Below are 21,560 nucleotides of genomic sequence, written 5' to 3'. Positions count from 1 at the left end.
CCTGCTTCCTCAAACTCCCACATTGGGAACATTTTGCTGGGAACACCAGTGGCTGGTGGCCTGGGCCAAAACCAGTGTGGCCCCGCCTCTCTGGTTTTCAATTTTCAGGTCTAACAGGCATTTATGTGTCTGTTCACGGGATATCAGCCCTCCCCCACTGTTAACGTATCTCAGATGTCTATACTTTCTTCAGGGCTGTGACGTATGTGCTGGTGCAGAAAAGGGGGATGTCTTTTGCAGAGGACTCAAGATCAAGAGAATGAGATGGACCGGCCAGACTGCTCCCACTTGATGGTAGGAAGATAAGGTGGCCATGTAGTTAGAATTCTGCAGGGGAGCATAGTCTATATAGTCTATGGGTTTGCGGATCCACAACTTTTATTTTTTCAGTAATGCCAACCAAGCTCATAAGAGACTGACATATAATCCAGAATGCCAGTCTACTCGTTTTCAATGGGGGATAAAGCTGGTCAGTGACCAGCATGGTTAAGTCCAATAACCTGGACATAACCATGTATGATCTCAACCAGTAACTCCTGTATCTGGTTTCTAATGACAATTCCAAGAACGTAAGACCCACTCAATATTTAAATTCAAATTTTCAGATGACTCCAAAGCTAAATGGAAATGATTTGATATTGAACTCTAAATCTGCATTATCTAGACTATCTCTTACCCAGTTGCGTAACCCAGAATCGACAGTAAAAGGCTCCTGCTTTCCCCAAAATCACAGGGCGTAAAAATGAAAAGCACTGGACAGGCAAGACCCCCAGTGAATTTGCAAAGCTGCTCTTGTGTCTTTTTCTTTTGGACCTTGAAGCCAGGAGAAATTCTAAAAATACAAATGTATTCATTTTTAAAACTTGACTTTACTGACTATTGTTCAGATCCCCAAGCCTACAAAAATAATTTTATTTTTTAAAAAATGCTCCCTGCCTCCAAGGAGTTTACAATCCCTTAAAGGATCCAGATGAGTCAACAGATTAGAAATATAGATACTATGTGAACACCAGTAAAACTGCCTAATCCATAAAGAGTCGGGGGGTAGGTATGGTTGGCCAAGTTTATCGGAATTTATGATTCTAGGGCTGAATCTTGAACATGGGTAGAAGTTAACCAGGTGAGAAGCGTGGGTCACGATACTCTAAGCAGAAGAAGCTTTATGGGCAAAGGCAGAGGCTGAAAAGCACAGTGCTTAGGGGACCTACAAGCAGTTCAGCTTGTGTGGAGGCAGCATGAGATGAAAGTCTGGGCTTGTAAGTAGGAACCATGCCAAGGAGTTTGGACCTGATTCTTAGAACACTGAGAACCACTGAGAGATTTAAGCAGGTTGTGATGGGATCAGATTTAAGTTTTAGAAAGAACCCTCTAGCTGCAGGCCTGAAAAGGGTTTGAAGGGAGGCAAGGCATGAAGATAATATATAGTCTCTATATAATCCATATAATAGTGTTACTAGGGTCTGAACTAAGGAGGAGGCAGTAGGGATAGAGGATACAGGTAATGAGCTGTTAGAGACGTTGACTTGACAAAGCTTGATGATGAACTGATTCCTTGAAGAAGGTGAGAGAGAAATCAAGGATGATTCCCTGGTTTAGGGTTTGGGAGACTGGGTGGGTGGTGATGCTGGCCACTGAGATAGGAGCAGGTTTAGAAAGATGATTTCCCTTTGGAAATGTCGGATTTCAAATGCCTGTGGAAGGCCTAGGGGAGAATGCCCGGCATGCCCAGGGCAGTTTTTTATCCCCACTCACCTCTCACATCACCTGAGGGACTCTCCCTGCCTGCCTCCAGCCTGGAAGAAGGTCCACCAGATTACTGACATCTCTGCCCTGTGGGCAAGGACCAATTTCTTTTCATTTCTGTATCCCTGCTCAGGCTTTAGCACACAGTAGGTCAATGTGTACTTGTTGAATTGCCTCAAATGTACAGAAATACACTTCTTGGGGAATGAATAAGTTGCTATTACAGATGCAAGACCAGAAAAACAGCTATGAGCAGAAGGCCAAGGAGACACTGCAGAAAGTGCTCGAGGAGAAAATGCGTGCAGAACAGCAACTGCAGAGCAAACAGGTGTGGGGATGCTCCATAATCCTTGGGGCTGGGAACCCTGGGGCAGTCTGGGTGGCAAGGGAGCCAGCTGCACAACTCCCTGGAACCCCCAAGGCACCACCCTCTCCTCTGATCTCCCTCAGCGGTCCCTGGCTCTGGTCGAGCAGAAGTGTGAAGAGTGGAAGAGCCAGTACGAGAGCCACCCCCAGCATGCAACTGTCCCCTACCCTGCCAGCCCAGTAATCATGAATGCCGTCTTCCTTCTCTTTTTTACAATGTGGTACATATGGATTTTTTTTTAATGAGATTTAACCAGCTTTTAAACCTTTCTTCTTTCTAACAATATCAGTACTCTCTGACTCTCCAAATGCACCTTTTAAAGTTGATTTAATTTATCGAAAAATCACCCTTCATACTTTCCCTTTCTTTTTTAAACCTCCCCATGGTAGTGTAATGTAGTAGAAGGAGATTTGGCCTGGGAGTTTGGACACCAGGGTTCTAGCTGCAGTTAACCCACAGTTACACACGTTATATTATTAAAGCAAAAAGTAACTTACAGAAATGTATGAGGCCATTATGCACATACACACAAATATATATTCACTCATATATCCATAAAAAAGTAGTCTGGAAGGTTCTATAAAATGTTCAAGGTGTTCATCCCAGGGTGGAGGAGATATACGTTCACTATATTACCCTCTTAAATTTTTACAGTAAATATATATTACTTTTATAATTTAAAAAACCAAACTTTTCATTTTTAAAAACCTAAAACATGAAAGAAAACTGGAAAACCAACAAAATTTTAAAAATCCCTAAGTCTGAGGCAACGATTTTTTTATCCGAGTACAAGTGACGAATGAAAATACTAAGAATGGTGTGTGACACCTAAAGTACAGAAAAAAACACAGTAAGACAAATAGGCATTAAGATAATAGAATATAAAAAGTGACCCAGATATATCCAGACAATGGACTACTATTCCAGTAACAAAAAGAAATGAATTACTAATATGAACTACACGGATGAGTCACAACAACATGAGGAGCCAAAGAAGCCACATGCAAAAGGGTACTTATTGTATGCTTCCATTCATATGGATTTCTAGAATAGGAAACACTAATACATAGTGAAAGAAAGCATGTCAGTGGTTGCCTGATGCCAGGCCTGGGAAACTGACTGTAAAAGGACAAGAAGGAACTTGTTGCAGGTTTTGGAAGTGTTCTGTATCTTGACTTTGGCGATGACAATATAGATATACACATTTGTCAAAACTTATCAAATTACATACTTAAAATGGGTACACCTTGTTGAATGTAATTCATACTTCAATCAAGTTGATTTTAAAGTTAAATTAAAAAGTCACCTATGGGGACTTCCCTGGTGGCACAGTGCTTAAGAATTTGCCTGCTAACGCAGGGGACCTGGTTTCAAGCCCTAGTCTGGGAAGATCCCACATGCCGCAGAGCAACTAAGCCCGTGCGCCACAACTACAGAGCCTATGCTCTAGAGCCCGTGAGCCACAACTACTGAGCCCGTGTGCCACAACTACTGAAGCCCACGTGCCTAGAGCCCATGCTCCACAACAAGAGAAGCTACCACAGTGAGAAGCCGGCGCACTGCAACAAAGACACAATGCAGCCAAAAGTAAATAAATTAATAATAATTGAAAAAAAAATAAGTCACCTAGATATCTGAGTGAGACAGAGTTCCTTTAAGCTTTCAATCCCAGCTCTTCTCTGAAGCCTCCCCTCATTTACCCTGGCAGCATGTGACCACTTTGCATCTCTTTAACACTTTATATTTATCGGTTCCATTCAGATTTCATGCTTGAAAACTTCTGTATATTTTATGTCTATCTTCCATTAAACTTGGTGCCTCTAAGGCAGGAACAATCATCTCTTTCATAAATTGAGACCATTACAAAAACAGAATTATGTTCTCTTTCCTCTCAATCAGGGGAATTTGAAGTAGGATTGATGAAATCCTGGAAATCTTAAGCAAAAATGTCATTTCTGCATTTTTATGGCCAGAGGGTCCTGTGTTTTCATCAGATTCCTGAAGATATCACAGAGCCCAACAATGTTAAGAATCTCTGCTTTGAATCCATGTGCTTTCACCCAGCTCTATGGTACAAGGCACCCTGCCCCTGGGGCAATCTGTCTGTGGTCCCTGCAAAGATGATAAACCCACATCAAAGACACTTACTCTTCTGCATGTCAGTGGACTCTACTGCCATCTCTTCCTCCACAATGATGTCACTATCGCCGTCTTCAAGATTCATTTCTGTCGCATCTATAACACTGTCTTCTTCCTCTTCCTCCTCCTCATCTTCCTTGGAAACATCCTTTAATGTGGCAAGTAGTCTGTTGTAACCAGAAACTTGTTCTGGTTCACTCTATGCTTCACTTTCAGAACTTGAAGTATCTAAACTCTCTGACTAAAAGGAAAATGGGGATTTTAAAAACAAAAATTATATTGTTCTTGTTGCTACCCCACGACTATCATCAGGCCCACAGTGGAACCAAGTTCAGACTTTTCTAAAGAAAAACTAGCTTTCCTGCAAATATGCAATCCTATCTATTCAACCAAACCTAGCACCAAATTTGTTTAAAACAGCTAATCTAGCTATGATTCTAGAAGCGCTTCCTCTTCTTTGAACTGCTAACGTTCCACATGGGAAGACAGCAAACTAAACACATGGAGCTTTAGGTTATAAGGCGATCTAACCTATGTGTCAGACATTTGGCACCTTTAAAGGAGCAACAGGAAAACTTACAACCAAAATGTGTACTTTATTTCTGAGTCTGTGGTAATGAAATAAGACCTTTGATGATTTTGCACTCTATTTTATGTTAAGCAAACATGACATTCCCTCTTAGGATTCACCAAGAGCCCTCTGGTAAGCCTCCTTAACAGGTTCTAACAGGCTAATCTCTCAGGACAGTTTCATACTCTATACTGTATTAGTTATCACAATGGCATTTTAACAGACACCTGCACTTAAAACTAAGCAATATTACTAAAATACAGCTTACATCTAAAATCAAAAAGAGTGGAAATGTAGCCAAACTTTATTACCATATATAATCTTAAAAGTAACAGTCCAGAATCTACTATCATAAAGAAGGTATAAAGCATTACCAGTTGACAAGTCTGTGGTTTTGCTTCCTTTCTGGAAACCCTGAGAAGAAACAGGCAATGTTAAACTCTAACTACTAGTATGTAGCAATTAGGAAAAGTCTAATGATACAACTTTAAGTGAACATGGCAGACTATACCGGTATAAATACATTCTATCTATTGTCAAGTAAAAACTCCATATGCATTTGCTCAGATTTTGGAAGGATATGCCAAATAGATAATAAGAGACGAATGAAAAAGTCTAACAAGACCACATGACAAATACTACAGTCACACAGTAACAGGCTCTCATCCAAAAGATGGGAAATTTTGGCAAATAAAAGCCCTCGGGGTTCACCTTTTCTAGCAAATTTCTTAAGTAGACTATCCCTCTAACGGTTGATAAAGCAGCCCAAAGGGGTGGGATGAGCACTAAGATCATCACTGAGAGTCTGGACACTTAGAGAGGAGCCCACAACTACCCAAACATTAGTTTCCTCGTGGTCATTGAATAGATAGGTGATGTCGAGGGTCCCAAGCAATTCTTTCTGAATTTTTTTTTAACTTATTTAATTTCTTTATTTTTGCCTGCTATGGGTCTTCGTTGCTGCGCCCGGGCTTTCTCTAGTTGCGGCGAGCGGTGGCTTCTCTTGTTGCGGAGCAGGGGCTCTAGGCTCGCGGGCATCAGTAGTTGCACCACCCTGGCTCAGTAGTTGTGGCTCGCGGGCTCTAGAGTGCAGGCTCCCTCAACAGTTGTGGCGCACGGGCTTACTTGCACCGCGGCATGTGGGATCTTCCCGGACCGGGGCTCGAACCCCTGTCCCCTCCGTTGGCAGGCGGATTCTTAACCACTGCGCCACCAGGGAAGCCCCCAAGCAAGTCTTTAAAAACATATCAAACGAGGGCTTCCCTGGTGGCGCAGTGGTTGAGAATCTGCCTGCCAATGCAGGGGACATGGGTTCGAGCCCTGGTCTGGGAAGATCCCACATGCTGCGGAGCAACTAGGCCCGTGAGCCACAACTGCTGAGCCTGCGCGTCTGGAGCCTGTGCTCCGCAACAAGAGAGGCCGCGACAGTTGAGAGGCCCGCGCACTGCGATGAAGAGTGGCTCCTGCTTGCCACAACTAGAGAAAGCCCTCGCACAGAAACGAATACCCAATACAGCAAAAATTAATTAATTAATTAATAAAAACTCCTACCCCCAACATCTTCTTAAAAAAAAAGTTGTATAATCAAACACAATTCATCTAATATTAAAAAAAAACATATCAAACGAAAACAAGCTTATAAAATCTCGGCCCAGTCGCCACACAGGAGGCGTGCCGTCTAGCATAAAACTACAGGCTCAACAAAGGGTAGGAAGACAGGCGAAGAACCCCATCTCAGGCGGGAAGCCGCCAGGATGCCCGGGCGAGCTAGGCCGGCGCCGGGGCAGCGTGGGACGCGGCGGGAGCTGCCCTGTCACTACCCCCGGGGCACCGGCGGACCAAACGCGGGGACACGCGGGCTCCCACCGGGAAAGGACGCCGGCAGCGCCGGTCCCAGCCTTGCCTCTCCATACCTGTCATAGAAGGGATGCTCCTCGCCGAAATCCCTTAGATGATGCTTCTGCTTTTTAGTTAGGGAGCTGAGCAGCTGGCTCTGGCTCTGGCTCCGGCTCCGGCTCCCGCGTTTGCCCACGGGGAAGACGTCAAGTCAGCCAACCTCCAAGAATCGCGTTTTTCACCCGGAAGTAGTCTCGTCAACCCACTCACGCGGGATTGCCAACGGCGCTTTACGGCGGAAGCAGGGTGCCATAAAGCAGACCCGCTTTACGTCGCGCTTGTACGACAGGCGTTAGAACTTCCTGTTTCCCATTCCGCCCCCTAGCGAGGCTCTTTGGAAGCACGTGCACGCCTGCGCAGCTTTTCTCTGAGCCCCGTGAGGAAGGCAGGCAGGGAGGCTTCGGGCTTCCCCAGGTGGGTACATGGGTGGGTGTACTTTGTGCGTCTGTTTTGGCTGTGAGAATCAGCCTGCATAAACGTGTAGTGACTGAGATGGTTGAATGCAGTGCCTTTATATTATGCCATAATACAAATACCAACTAACATTTAAGGCTGCCGGTGCATCTCAATTCATCCTCACAACAACAGTAAACAAGTAGGCCTTGTTAATAAGCCTGATATTGGAGATGAGAAAGCTGATGCTTACGAAAGGTTACATACACACTAGCGAGAGAGGAGATGGAAACCTAATTCTCTCTGATGCGACCACAGGCTTTTCCCACTAGGATCTGCCACATGCGTGTGCTATGTGAAGCATGGGGACGTAAGGCTGAGATTCCCGCCCTTACCCTACCCCCTCATTTTCTGAAAGGATTGCAAGGGCCCTTGGTAACAAATCTGTTCTGGCACTTTTCATGTTATAAAAGCAAAAACACATCCAGAGAGGTAAAGTGACTTTCCTAAATCACCCGGAGAGTCGATGTTAGAGAAAGCAGTAAAACTCAATCAAGTGTCTCAAAACTGAATTGGGGCAAATTGGGATGGAAAACTTTTAAAGGATAAGTAACTTTTCTATATCTGGATCGTGGTGGTGGTTACACCTTGTATACAATTACCAAAATTAATCACACTGTACCTTTGAAATTGGTACATTTTAATGCAAGTAAATAATAACCTCAATAAACAAAGAGGTAAAAACAGCGCAACTGGACTTAATACTCTAGAGACAGGCAGAGTGTGCAGGGATACTTAAAAACCACAGGATAGGGCTTCCCTGGTGGCGCAGTGGTTGAGAGTCCGCCTGCCGATGCAGGGGACACGGGTTCGTGCCCCAGGTCTGGGAAGCTCCCACATGCCGCGGAGTGGCGAAGCCCGTGAGCCATGGCCGCTGAGCCCGCGAGTCCGGAGCCTGGGCTCCGCAACGGGAGAGGCCACAACAGTGAGAGGCCCGCGTACCGGAAAAACAAAACAAAACAAAAACCACAGGATAAACACAGAGACACTTTGTTTCTAATAGTAACTTACAATGTCAATCATAAACCACAGAATTCACCTGCATATTTAAGCTAAAATAGGAGCCATCAAAAATAGTGTTCACTGCCTCTGCTATTAGACGAGCGTCTGTGAGAGAATTGCACCTTTCTCCAATACCATGTCACACCTATACACGTCGCACTACAACTATTCAAATCCTAGTTTTCTCCTTCTGGGGACCATCTACTCCTAATTAGATTCTGGGAGCTTAGGGTGGGGGAGGGAGGCAAGGGGAGGGAGGATCAAGAAAGTATGCAAACAGCAGGTAGTGCCAGCAGATGGCCCAGCCAAGGAACCCAGAAACAAACACACATCTGTCTTCTGTCTCATTTCAACTTAAAAAGTACAGTCACTTACGTAAACAAAAGGCTGCTTGCAAATCTCATCATACATACTAAGGCACTAACCACAGTATAACCTGGCTATGACAATAAAGTCATACAATGTTTTGTCTCCTCCCAACCTATTCCAAGTGCCCCAGCTTTCCTCCCCAGAGGCAACCAGTTTCTTGGTGTTCTTCCAGAGATCTGCTCTAAAAAGCTATACTCTTGAGCACTTGATGTGACTCTTTACTCTCTCCTGCTTTCCATGGCATTGTAGTCCTATGGACAGGTCTAGACTGTTCCCAGGTTCAGACACAACTGTGCCCTAGCTCCACCCAAGTGGTCTCATCATTGGCTCACTGAGCCCGCTTCTGAAAATATTTAGATTAGCCTTTGACAACATAAAAGGGGATGCCTTGTGAAATGTTAACCTGAGAGTTCGGAATTTCAACATATTTTTCATGCCTCCAGTGAAAGTTCTCTTAGTAAAACCCACACAAAGAAGATGCATGTGCCAACTAGTGAAGGCCCTGGGAAAATTGTAATAAAGGCAAAATTTGTTCTTCCCTTTCTTCTTCTCACGCTCAGCCCTTCCTTTTCCCTCCTGCAGGGTTTTCTTTGCCCTTTGCCCTCAGGGACTCAGTATTTTCAGGGGTAAAAACAATCCAGGAAATAATCTTTTATACTAGTTTGTAAAGAGAGGCTGATGAATTAATGTTCCTTGGGTATTTTCAATTCGGGGAGACTCCCTAGGATAACGATCTCAAGGGGTGGGAGGGGGGTGGCTGTCCCTTAAGACAAGATGGTCAGAATATTCAGAAAAGTGTTCGTTTTTCTTTATTAAAAACTTTTTCTTTGGACAATTTCAAGTATATACAAAAGTAGACAAAACAGTATAATACACTCCCATGTTCCCATCCCTCGGCTTCAATGCAAGGCCATCTTGTTTCATTTATATGCCCACCCACTACCCCTAACTCCCGCCCCTGTATTATTTTTGAAGCAAATCCCAGACATTGTATTATTTTATCTGTAAATATTTATTTCTAAGTATCTAAAAGATAAGGGTTCTTTCTTTAACATAGCTACAATGGCACTATTTCACCTAAAAAAAAAGATGATAACAATTATTTAATATCATCATGTAACCAGTCAGTATTCAGATTTCTGATTGTCTCATAAATGTCGTCTTTTTTTTTTTTTACACTCTTAGTTGAACATGTTCTGCTGTTCTCTGTGTTTCTCGCGAATACATTGTGGGATTTAGAACTTTGATCAGATTTCATTATAGCTGATATTTTATACTTCCATCAGGAGGCGTATACCGTCTGGTTGCCTTTCATTTTGTGATGTTACCAGTCATTGGTAGTCAATGTCTAAATTCGTGAATTCATTAGAGGTCACATTCTAATTCTATCATGAGGTGATATTCTAATTCTATCATTTCTTCTTCACTTGCTTGCTGGACTATTTCTATGAAAGCAAGCTTTTCCTTCCCCTAAATTTTGCTTACCCAGTGGTACTGTTTGTATAGGAAAAGCAGAAGAAATGCTTGATTCTCTCCCTTCATTTACTAATTTTCAACACAAGGAGTCAATTCACTGGATCTTCTAATGTTGACCAGTCAAGTTTTTTTTTTAAATTTTTAGTATCATTATGAACTCATGGAATTATACAAATTGATGTGTTTTAATCCCTTGCAAATATTATGGTGTACATGATTGGAAAGAGCTTATTTGACATATAGTGATGTATTTGAAAAGACAAACTATGTCCTAATACAAACCACAGAAAATAAACAGGAGTCTATCTGAGATTCTCAACAGAGCAGGCATGGGAAGGTGGGGAAGGAGCACAATTTGAGGATACAGATCAGATGCTGGGGAAGTTTGAGTTTTGAAATTTATGTGATAATATAAGTGGTAACAAGGGCATATGTGTTCAAGATATGTTGACAGGGAGCCATAAATAATCCAAAGGTATGACTCTCTAATTATGAAAGCTCCGACACCTCAGCTACTGATTTGGGAAGATTCTGGGGAAGGTGTGTGTGCACCCACACATCTGTCTCCTCCTAGATGCCTCAAATCAGACAGTCTCCTCCACCACATGTATGCATACATGTCTGTATACACCCCAAAGCCATCCAGCCTCTTCCTGAGAGTGCTGGCAGAAATCAGTCTCTCGCAACCTGTATAATGAAATGAGCTTGTTTATTCATTTAAAAAAATGTACTAAACACCATGTGCCAGGTGCTGTGCTAGTAGCTGAGGCTGGGGGAAAGAATAAGATCCATTCCAGCCTCTTCAAGGAGCTCTCAGCCCATCCAGGTATGGATACGTATGCAGACTATGACGATACACTGTGATAAATGCTAAACTGATAGATGCTGGGTGCTAAGGAAGCAGCTCAGTCAGGGTTTTGGTGCTGCTGGGGGTTGGGGGCCGGGGGGGAAGGTCATCTGCTGCCTTTGAGCATTTGTCAGCCTGTCACGTTCATTGAACATCGGTATTGAACTTGAGATTAATCTAGATTCTAGATTTTAGGCGGTATGAGTTGTTTCAGCTGACTTCACGAACAGCATGTGTGTGTGTTCAAGACAGGGTATGAGGGATATAGGGCAACAGGAAACTAGAGAGCTGGGTAGTCATCGGATTCCACAGCGTTTATTGTGTAAGGAGCAATGAGCTTTCTAGGTGGAGCACGTTTTAGATAACGAGATTATGTCTGAAAAGAGAAAAGCTTTGTAGTGCATTTCAATGCACTCTACATAACTTGAAAATGTAAAACACTATTATATATAGTGCCTACACTTTCTATTCATCTGTACCCAGAACTATCCATTGTCAAACCCAGAGCCTGGCATAGAGTGACCTGTAATAATTATGTTTCCTCAAGCTTATCAGAGGTTGTTTTATATTAGGCCTAGCCTAAAACTGAAATATTTTATCAGATTATATTCATCTGACTGAGAACAAGGCTAAAATGCTACACGAGAGGGGATAAAGTTTTACCTCCCTCTCTCTAGTGGAATGTTGGTGTAACTACATTCTGTTTTTCACATTTTTCTGGCAGAGGCTTAGCAGGCAAACCTTCATTCATTTATCAAACATCTTCTAAACAGTTACCATGTTCCTGTCATAATGTTAGGCAGTAATGATTTAAAAAGCTCAGACCTCAGGCTTTCCCCTTGAAAGACCTCGTAGTCTAGTTGGGGGAGACAAAGCAATTAACAAATAATTATGTTGTCATGGGCTAGATTAGAAGGGTGTCTACAAAGGGTTTTAGGAACCCAGAAGATAAAGAAGCTCCTCTTGCTGTGGAGGAGAGAGGAAAGGTCATGGGGAGTTGCACAGAGGATGCACTGAGTCAGGGTTTCCTGGGAAAGAAGGTTCCAGGGAGAGGGAATAGCATGAGCAAGGTGGAAAGATATGTTTGGAGAACTGTCTGTGGACCCTGTTGCTGAGGTGGGTGGCTGGGAGTAGAGAGGTTGGAGAGACGGACAGGTGAGGAGTCAGCCCACTAAAGGCCTTGCATGCCTTGCTGGGGCATTGAGGCCCAATCCCATGTAAGGTGAGGAACCCTAAAGGATTTCAAGCAAGGGGGTTATGTGAACCGATTTGGACTTCAGCGAAATCACGGTGATGTCTGTACGGGTGACAAGGACATTAAATCTTCCTTTCCGACGCCTTCCTGGAGCAGCCGATTCGCTACTGATGCTGCCCACCTCCAAAAGACTTTGGAGACTTTTTCATGTTTTTGTTTTTTTTTTTCGGTACGCGGGCCTCTCACTGTTGTGGCCTCTCCCGTTGTGGAGCACAGGCTCCGGACGCGCAGGCTCAGCAGCCATGGCTCACGGGCCCAGCCGCTTCGCGGCACGTGGGATCTTCCTGGACTGGGGCACGAACCCGTGTCCCCTGCATCGGCAGGCGGACTCTCAACCACTGCGCCACCAGGGAAGCCCTTTTTCCTGTTTTTACCAAAGGCTTCCTCCCACTTCTCAACATTTCTTGAAACTAGTCTTTCAAGTCTCTCCTGATAGAATTATTCTCAGTTGAGACTGGAGTGAATTCACTTTGTGAAATCCACGCCATCCATGCTAGTTCCTGTGTGGGGCATGGATACAACATGAGGGGATCATAGGGGCCAAGCTAATGGGCCCTGCTCCCCATTGCTGTTAACTGCTTCTGTTCTCCCTCCGTTCCTGTGGCTCAGAGACCCTTTTATCCATCTTGACAGATACTAAATGATCGTCTGGGTCAATGCTGCCTTAATGAGAACATTTGTGCATTCTCACAAGGTAAAGTTTCCTTCCCTGTCATTTTGATGACTGATAATGCTACTGTAAATGTATTTGGTTTTTTGAAGCTCAGAGGGTATTAATATGTTGGAGCACTATGTAAACTTAAAGAAGGCATAAACAGCATTTATTACTTTGGTATATCAAAAAAAATAATGTCAAGATCATTCAAATCACACATTAAATTTGAGGTTTCTATTAGACATCTAAGTGAAGAGGTCCTGGAGGCAGTCAAATATGCATGCACATCTGGGATTCAGGGGAGAGTCCAGGATGCCCAAATGGGAGTGGTCAGCATATGAATGAGACTGAATGAGATCACGGACGTGTAAATACAGAGAAGGAGCCTGAGAACTGAACCCTGGGGTCTTGTAAATTTCAGGGGCTGGGGGGGGGATGAGGAAGACCCAGCAAGGTGATGGAGAAGGAGAAGCCATTTGGGGAGCAGGAAAGCTGATATCTTCTCCCATTTACTGATCAATCCGTCTCAGGAAAGGCAGGTTTACAAAGGGCTTAAGACTGAGGGTATTGGACTCATTTGGATCTGGATTCAAATCTCCATCACAGTAAGTACAAAATGAGTTTACACTTCATATATGCCACTGGAACTAGTATAGGACCTGGAGGGTATTTGTTCAGTAGTCACTGATTGCGCATTACTGTACACTGGGCATATATTGAGTGGCAAGGGAGTTTATGAGAAAGAATAAAACAGAGGCCCTGGCCTCAGGGAGCTCAGAGTCCTGAGGGAAGGAGGAGTCCTAGAAGCCGGTGATTCTCCATGACATCACAACATGATAAATTCTTGAATGAAAGTAAGAGCCATGCACCGAGAGAACAGAGGTTGAGTGATTAATCCAGCCTGCGATGGCGTGACTTAAATGTGATGGGTTTTTTTTTTTCTCATTCACCTTTTACATGCCACTTTGCCCATAAAATTCGTGACTTTTCTGAGCACCACCAGTTAACCTACATGACAGTTTATGAGAATGCTTTTCTTTAGGAGAAAAGAAGTGGGGGGAAAAATCCTCAGGATATAGACTATGGTCCTACATTTAAAAAAATGAAGTTAATGGGCTTCCCTGGTGGTGCAGTGGTTGATAGTCCGCCTGCCGATGCAGGGGACACGGGTTCGTGCCCCGGTCCGGGAAGATCCCACATGCCATGGAGCGGCTAGGCCCGTGAGCCATGGCCGCTGAGCCTGCGCATCTGGAGCCTGTGCTCCGCAACGCGAGAGGCCACAACAGTGAGAGGCCCGTGTAACGCAAAAAAAAAAAAAAAAATGAAGTTAAGAATTACCATCTTGAATGAAAGTGAATCTATAATTGCCTCTTAGCTCACATTGACAGCAGCTGCTATGTTCTCCCACTTTTGACTGTTAGCAAATCACTCCCTGGTGTGGTTCTCCCATCACAGGCTTAACTGCCCAGCCTGTTACATCTGGTGTGGGAGGCTTCAGTGATCTTAATCTTTTTCCTTGGGCGCTGATTTACCTTGCATTTTGGGGGCAGCTTTTCTTATTCAGATAGTGAAGCCCCAAGAATGTCAGCCTTTCCCATATTGAACAACCATACATTTCTCATGAAGAAGATTTCTAGCATCTTCTGGTGGTTTTTATTTCTCCTTGTTTTCCTCTCTGTGCATTTATTCTGACTAGAAGTAAAAATTTTAGAAATAAAGTTTGCAGCTAAAGATGTCCTTCGTGAGTTTACCATAAATTCTTGCACTGAAAATTCCACAAAGGCAGATTGCAAAGCTGCTTGTAAGTCAGTGTTGAAGGCGGACTACCTTCATTCTGCAGACTTAGAACTCCTCCAGCTCTGCCTGAAGAGGGGATTTTGGAGCCAGATGAATGTTTGGATCATTGTGTTCTCCAATCCTAAAGTAACTGTACTGTAGTCTCTTTGATGGCTGGGGTGGATGACAGTGAATGTATCTGGGACAAGGCAGGAAAAGAGATGAGGGCAGCATGGCTAAGTGTTGAGCACTGTCAGCTGGGATCCAAGGAGGACATTCTCTTCAACCAGCCAGGAATATACCCAGGAACCAGTGTTTGTTCTTCCCAAAACAAAAAGACCATGAAGACTCATTAAAAGAAAATAACATTAGACAAGTGTATAGCCCTGGTTCCAAAATGAAGAAAACACTAGCTTTTTCTCTTAGAAAAGATAGTGAAGGTTTATTTCCCTCGAAGGGTATATATTATTTGAAGAATAACTGCTCTTCAAAGTTGTCCCTGTACTTCAGCCTTTAACTAAAGGGACCAAGTCTCTTTTAAAGTTGGAATCCCAATGACACTGAGGACAATGGACTGAATATTTGTGTCCCCACGCCCCATTGCCAAATTCATGTGTCGAAATCCTAACCCCCAATGTGATGGTAGCAGGAGCTGGGGCCTCTGGCAAGTGATTCGGTCATGAGGGTGGAGCCCTCATGAATGGGATTAGTGCCCTTATGAAAAGGACTCCAGAGAGCAACCTCGTCTCTTCCACCATGGGAGGACACAGCAAGAAGATGGCCTTCTAAGAACTTAGAAGTTGGTCTTCACCAGGCACCAAATCTTCTTGGAATTCCCAGCCTCCATAACTGTGAGAAATAAATATCTGTTGTTTATAAGCCACCCAGTCTATGATACTTTGTTATAGCATCCCAAATGGACTAAGACACCAAGTTTCTCCATGAGTAGATTAGCAAGGAGTTCAGTCTTCCATCTGGTTTGGCCAAGTCTCTCAATGATGTGGACCCAGTCCAAAGGGTCAGTCCTGGTTACATTCATCAGCAGTCACTGCTGAAGCCTGGCTGTGCTCCAGGGGGCAAGAGCAGACATTCTCCCCAGCCCTCCCTGTGCCCTCCCCAACTCCCCCCAATTTGTTATACTCAGTCTCAGGCATGCCACTAGCTCCCAGTGGTATAGCTCTTTAGGGTCCGAGTTCTTCACTTGATGAGTGCATGGCCATTTCCCTTGGCACACCCATAGTGTCAAGGCAGGTGGGTTGGAAGGAGGCTTCAGCATCAGCCTCATGCTGTTCCCAGAGCCAACTCACCCCTATGATGGGCTCCAGGCCCTAGGTCACTACTGTCTTACGGTGAAGGTCATTTCAGTGGCCTTGTCACAACTGTCTGTCATTGAGCCTTGTCAGGACCCCTCTAGTTCATCTGACGTGTTCTGGTGACTCTGAATCTCAAAGAGACTAGATCTACAAAGCTCAATGTGAGCCATTATTGTTGGTGAGCATCATTTGCTGTCTAAGCATAAGTTCCTATTAAATAGGAATGAATGAAATAGGAAGGTGGGGAGGAGTTGACTCTGCCACTCGCAGATGAGTGAGTGTGTGTGTGTGTGTGTGTGTGTGTGTGTGTGTGTGTATCTATGTTGTGGGGGGAGGAACAGGCTCTAAAGACCTGAAAGCTCATTCTACTGAGGTCCAGGACTCTAATTTTCCTTCTTGTGATTTCCTAAGAGAATCTAGGGTAGGACAATACCAAGGTGTTGAAGACAGATTTGGGGTGACAGGGAAATTTTATAACCTCTAGCTGTCATCAGAGTCAACTGTCTAAAATTCTTGAACCTTCAGCCAGTTTGGGCAGAGGCCTTGCACTGCCAGTAATAACAACATAGAGCACTTCTGTAAGTTTTTACAATCACGTGACAGGCCAGATAAAAATCATACAGTAGGTATGCCAGGAAACCCAGAGAGAGCTGCTAAGAGCCCTGGGAATCCAGAGAGAGGCAGACATGCTTCTTTGGTCTATCACAAACATCAATTTTTCACAACCCAATTAGCAATGCTGAGTATCTCCTCTATGCTACACCTTTAGGGAATGGAATGCTCTGGCTCTTCCTGTGCAAGAGTTGATCACCTCCTTGGGGAAAGCAGAAGGATGCACTCCTAGAAATAAATAATTAAGACAACAGACTCTGGACAAGGCCCCTGGGCAAGACCTTTAGCTACCCTGGTTACCACTGTATGACCAGCTACCTTCAGAAGGAAATGCTATATACCTCCCCCATGGCCACTCTACATAGCAACAACCTGATTCCTGGCATTAAGGAAGAGTTTGCTCCTAGTGGTCAGGGCGTTTGGGTTGAGAAGTGTGATGGCAGCAGCTGGCACCCCTTCTGTCCGTTCCAGAGCCAGGGTAGACCATTTACCTAAAGGCTTTACTCCAGGCTTTACCATTCATCAAGAAGGCACAGACATCTCCCAGGAGAGGGTGGCTACTGGGCCTGGAGAGCCGGGTGCCTTGTAGTGAAAAACCATCTGAACAAATAAAAAGACAAGGCTAAGTCAGGGTAGGTGGGAGCAGACACAGGCTGGCAGGGACATCTACCCTCGTATTGGATTAGAAGAGGTTGGCCATCTCCTGGGAGAGTCAGGTAGGTATTTCTTACAAAAAGCAAAGTCCCCCAGTTTCCTACAGGGCTATGAACAAAAGTGCTGTTAATTATGTTAATTACAATAACAGAGCACTTCAGTTCTCAGGAGTTCTTTTCATCTTCAAAGGGACTCCAGGATGGAGCATTACTGGTTGACATGAAAGTCTCTGGAGTTTCAGAACAGAAGTCTGCAGTCCGAGGGGCCCTAGCTGTGTGGGACAGGCAATGCCCAAGGAATTCTCTTGCTTCAGGGTGGGGAGCAGGTCAAGGCAGGGTTATGTGTCCAGAAACTGGCCCTTGCCTCCCTGAAATTGGAGAGGCAGGGGGATGGAGTGTCAGCCTCAGTCCAGTTCAACCAAGTCCTGCCCCCTATATTGGGGTTGCCATATAAGTTCAGTTAAATTTGAATTTCAGATAAGCAAAAAGTTCACGGATGCACTAAACAATTATTTGTTGCACACACACACACACACACACACACACACAGCCCCTGCGCAATCAGAAGCTGGGCTTCCTACCCAGAGACTCCTACCTGAGAGCTCAGTGAGTCGGGACGTGTTCCCCCAAAGCCACAGGGAACAGGTGCTCTCCAGACCTGCCCAAACCCAGTCTCTTTCCCACCCACCTGTAGGAATGCGAGAAAGTCCTCCTTTCAGGGATTCAGGACTGGGCTGCTGGGCAGACAGTCCAGCCTTCCCAACTCCCTTATTTGCCTTGGATTTGGGGATGAAACAACCTCAGGGATGGAATGTCTCAAGCTTCCCTTCCCTCCCCTCTTTCCTTCTCTACACACTGATATGCACCCCACCACTCTGTAGCTTAAGGGAGAAGAAGCCCGTGGCCACCCACCCACCCCCATCGCCCTGAACTGCTGGAATAGAAATTCCTCTGTGACAAAACCCAGGGAGAAATGGTCCCTGGGCTGAGACGAGCTTTCTGCCCAGGCAGTGGAATCCAGGCCACCGGGACGGGTCTGGGCCTGAGCTAGAAACGCCTCCGGTTTCCAGGCTGGGCGGGAAGGGAAGACAAGCTGGCACTTGCCACAGCGCAGAATAGCAACTGGGAGTTGGCCTTGCCTGCTCTGAAACAGCGAAACTCTTGGGGCCTCCAGACACTGAAGCACTTAGAGAGAGGTTCCCCGGCCCCTAAACCTCCAGATCCAGCCCCTGGGTTCAGTCAGTCAGGGTCAAGGACAGAGCATCTTGCCTTCTTCACGTCCCCAGGACAGACCCATGGTCATGCACATTCACATCCTGGGATATTACTTCAGGCCCGTGGGCAAGATTAACATTCCAAAGCTTGGGTTCCCCTCCATGACCTAATGCAAAGGACACAGGGGCAGGCAGATCGGGCCTGGCCAGCTTCCTACTCACCATTTACCAGCTGCTAATTTATCCATTTACCTTGGATAAGACTCTTTTAAAGATTAAATTTAAGAAAAATCCCCCGATGGACTTGAAAATAAATCCACTTAAGGAAAATGAATGTGCGCAAGATGAACTGACTGGCCAGCAATGCAGTGCGTGGGGTTCCGGCACAGAAAGCAGAGCACTGAGCCATGACTGTGCCTTCAAATACAAGCTTCTGGAAAGAGTCCAGAAATTGGTAAATTACTCCCAGAATTGTAGAGAGGAACAACAGCTTTCCCCTGTGAATTGTAATAGTTGGCAAAACATGCTAGTGTTTCCTTCTCTCCTTATCCTTTCTGAATAAACTGAAAGTGTATGAATATATGAATAAAATGGGACACAGTTCATGGGCATCATTCAAATCATTCCCTGCCAATTATGGGAGTCTGTTGAACACTGAACAACAAATGTTTCTTGACTGACTAAACTATTGTCTGATTTGATGAAGGGAGGAAGAGAGGAAGAAAGAGGGAAAGGAAGGAAGGATTGATTTTATGGCAACTGAGTAGATCTTAGCAGAAATCCTGACTCTGATGTTAGAAGCCTCAAACACTGATATTCTATTTCCCCAAATCCCCCTTCACTGGCTCTATTGTTTTCCCACCTCCTTTCCTTTCTTTCTTTTTTTAAAATTAATGTTTATTGGAGTAGAGTTGCTTCACAATGTTGTGTTAGTTTCTGCTGTACAGCCCCCCTCCTTTCATTTCTATGTATGCAGCAGCCATGAGCAGCTCTGCTAATAATGTTTGTAAAAGAGTGAACTAGATCAGAAAAAGCCTGGTAGCTACCTGGTACCCCTAGGGATTTAGTCATCCAGGATCCTGGACAGCAAGATCTGGTGGGTCTTGTTTGGATGTGAAAGACCCAGAAGGAACTGCTGCTGCTAACAACTCAGCGTTTTACAGATGTCACTGTGCTGGGGAGGGACAGGTGGCGAGTGGGCTGCCTCATCTCTGATTCCTAGGTCTGAGTGAGATAAGAGAGGGAAAACAGTCCCAGAGGACGGCATCAGAAGTTTCCCAGGGGCGTGAAAATCAAGTGGAGCCACACACAGGCCATCTGAGCCGTCCCCACATCCTGGATAGGGGATGGGGGTGGTGTAAGGGTCTGACGAAGAGCTGTTTCTACTCTTCTACTCTTAGTCTACCTTAATCCATCTTTCTTGCGAGACGTTTTGTCTATTTCCAAGTTCAGAGATTTGAACTTGAACCTGAGTGTGGCCACTTCCCGTGTCATCTATTGTCCTCCATGAGCCTCAGTTTCCTCAAGCGTACAATACGAATACTAATAACTAACACATACATATACATTTAGCAAACATGTCTGAACACCTACTGTGTGCCAGGCTCTGTGGCAAGCACTGAGAACACAGTGGAAATAAGACAAAGTCCCTGTCCTCCTGGAGCTTACTTATACTCCAGGCAGAAGCCCCCAGAGGGCAGCTCCTATGCGGGGTTTTATATACAATTAAAATTTTATACGTAATCAAAAAATTTTAAAAACTTGTTGCAAACATATAAAAAACTGGAAGACTTTATATAAAAATCTAGATTTCCCAGTGGCAAAACTGGGCCTTTCTGTACAGCAACCATCAGCCAGAACTCTGGCTGCTTCCTTTACAAGGAATGCATGCTTTCCAAGTAGACACAGTCCTCAACATTCCCGGACGCTCTTACCTTGTTAAAGCTTAAACAAAACTTTTGTTTACTTGTTTGTTTACCTAAAACCATTCAATGTTCCCTCACTGTAAATAGGAGAAAGTCTAGCTCTTTGATATGACATTCCATTCAAGGCCTTCCAGATCTCTTTCCTGCCTAATGCATCCCTATAAATGCTACACACCAGTAAACTGCAGTTTCCTGACCCTCCCATGTGGTACCTCTGAACCTGTGCAGTGCTATTTTCTTTGCCTAAAATGTCCTTTGTTTCTGTTTTTCTCTCCAGATAATTAATATTGACATTTAAGGGTCATCCTAAACACCTCCCTCTCCCTTTGTGCAGGCTTCCTGTGAGGAAATGCCCAGAGGGTCACATGGTCTGGAGACCCATAAAGATGCAAATGGTCCACTTGAGACCAAAAGGGAATCAAGTGTTCTTTATCTTATGGTTGGGCCCAGGGACCTTCCAATTGGTGGCAACTTGTAAAAAGCCTCAGCTTTCCCAATAAGTGGGGACAAAATATAAACATTAAATGAAATAATGTCTGTAAGTGAAATTAGACAATACTTTTTAAAAAATTGAATGGAATTATTGATGCTGGATAAGTAGCAGCTATTTTTCCAGTTGTTATTATTATTCGAAGTGGAGGCCACTTCATCAAGGATGATAGGTCAGCCGCTGCCAAGTGTGTTCAGGGAAGAAGAGTCTGTTAGGGCTACAGGGTAGCAGAATAGTAAGAGATGTGATTGGACAAACAGAAGAGGGCCAGCAAGGGGCCTTCCAACTCATCTCCCTGCTTGGCCATTTTCTCCTTTCTCTTTATTTTAAACACAGCAGCCAGAGTGATCCTGCAGAACAAGTCACCCCACGTCACTTTTCTGCTCAAAGCCCCTAGTGGCCCCCTATCTCTCTCAGAGTAAAAGCTGCAGCTATTAGATCTCAGATCTCACATCCCAGCCGTCTCCCCTCTCTCCTCACTCTGCCAGACACTGGGCCTCATTCTGACCTCCCTGCTCATCCTTTAAAGTGTGCTCTTACCTCAGGGCCTTTGCACTTGCCAGCCTCTCTTTCTGGACCCATATTCCCTCTGCTATCCCCAGGGTTCCCTCCTTCATTTTCTTAGATCTTTACTTAGATGTCTTCTTCTTGCTGGTTAGTCTATCTAAAATTTTACTTCTCCCTCGCCCCCTCCACTTCCTGACCTGTTGCCTTATTGCTCTTAGAACTTATCACCAACTAACATGCTTTACTTGTGGTACTTGTTTATCTTGGTTATTGTCTATCTCCCCCACTAGAATATAA

The 21,560-nt window shown here is 44.6% G+C and overlaps 1 protein-coding gene and 1 long non-coding RNA gene across 12 annotated transcripts in view; both read right to left on the bottom strand.

The window, feature by feature from the left end:
- Positions 1-7,045, bottom strand: part of LOC308610542 (BCL-6 corepressor-like) — a 29,999-nt gene extending 22,954 nt beyond the window's left edge. For 5 of the 8 annotated variants that reach the window (XM_081223583.1, XM_081223582.1, XM_081223584.1 and 2 more), the window contains exons 1-3: positions 6,734-7,043; positions 5,195-5,234; positions 4,259-4,490 (exon numbers count right to left, since the gene is read on the bottom strand). The gene's annotated coding sequence lies outside the window, so the exon portion shown is untranslated. Of the gene's footprint in view, positions 1-676; positions 2,731-4,258; positions 4,491-5,194; positions 5,235-6,733 lie in introns of those variants that run through there. The other 3 variants (XM_081223578.1, XM_081223585.1, XM_081223580.1) reach the window with 3 other exon arrangements.
- The window catches only part of LOC308610661, a 279,944-nt gene that overhangs the window by 89,613 nt on the left and 168,771 nt on the right, over positions 1-21,560 (bottom strand). The gene's annotated exons all lie outside the window — the stretch shown is intronic.

The sequence above is a fragment of the Mesoplodon bidens genome (assembly GCF_964165515.1).
Source record: "Mesoplodon bidens genome assembly, chromosome: 2".
Taxonomy (NCBI): Eukaryota; Metazoa; Chordata; class Mammalia; order Artiodactyla; family Ziphiidae; genus Mesoplodon; species Mesoplodon bidens.
Note: the sequence above shows the minus strand (reverse complement) of the source record. Positions and strands in the feature narration are given on the sequence as shown.